The sequence below is a fragment of the Thamnophis elegans genome, chromosome 13, assembly GCF_009769535.1.
Source record: "Thamnophis elegans isolate rThaEle1 chromosome 13, rThaEle1.pri, whole genome shotgun sequence".
In the NCBI taxonomy this organism is placed as follows: Eukaryota; Metazoa; Chordata; class Lepidosauria; order Squamata; family Colubridae; genus Thamnophis; species Thamnophis elegans.
Genome location: NC_045553.1, coordinates 16034239 through 16035413, shown reverse-complemented (window position 1 = coordinate 16035413; position 1175 = coordinate 16034239).

Here is a 1175-nt window from a genome sequence, read left to right as displayed (position 1 = left end):
TGCCCTGGAAAATGTAAGAGGCTGGCCCACATTGCTTCGACCCGGTCTACCCAATGCGAAGACGAAATATGCCAGCAGCTTGCGGAGTGGCGTCAAACTGACCACGCCCACCCAGTTGGCCATGTCCCCCCCAGGTCAATCACAGCCCTGATGCAGCCCTCAATGAAATTGAGTTTGAGACCCCTGCTCTAGAATAGCCACCCAGAGCACCTGGTGGGCTCCCGATGGAGAAAAATCCTTCAACTGTCTTTGGGCCTTCTCCCTGTGGAAAGACAGTACTATCCGGATTGTATCAACCAGACTTTATTTCAGTCCAAGACGACAGATGGAAAGTGTAGCTTGTCATGGCTTGTAGATACATCTGCTCCATCAGGGCCTCCCAACCTTGTCATCTATTCAGACATGGGACTTCGATGCTAGTTGGGCCATCGTGGCAGTTGACATGTCTTAAAAGTTGCCAAGGTTGATAAACTCTGAACTCCATGAAGAGGAGGCTGTGCATGGATTACTCCATGGCTGGTCTATTTGGTAACCCGTGAGCACATCATGGCTGAGAGGGGTGATGTAACAGTCCTAAGTGGCCCTTTGGCATCTTCTCTATGAGCCACGGTGGCACAGTGGTTAAGAGTGCAGTACTGCAGACTACTTCAGCTGCCTGCTGGCTGCTTGCAGTTTGGCAGTTCAAATCTCATCAGGCTCAAGGTTGACTCAGCCTTCCCTTCTTCTGAAGTGGGTAAAATGAGGACCCAGATTGTTGGGGGCCATAGACTGACTCTGTAAACCGCTTAGAGGGGGCTGTAAAAAGCACTGTGAAGCGGTATATACCATATTTTCCAGACTATAAGATGCACCAGAATATAAGATGCACCAAGATTTGGAAGAGGTAAATTTTTTTTAAAAAAAGCTTTTTCCCTCCCCGGCTCCCAGAAGCATTTTGCAGGCCTCCCAAACCCTCTGCACGGTGTGTGTGTGTGTGTGTGTGTGTGTGTGTGTGTGTGTGTGTGTGTGTGTGAGAAAAACAGGACATGCAGAGCGTTTGGGAGGCCTGCAAAATGCTCCTGGGGGCCGTGGAGGGCAAAAACGTGACGCATGAGTTTTTTTCATAAAGACGGGCCTGGTTTTTTTGCAAAAACGGGGTGTGCAAAGGGTTGGGGAGGCCTGTAGAGTGCTCCTAT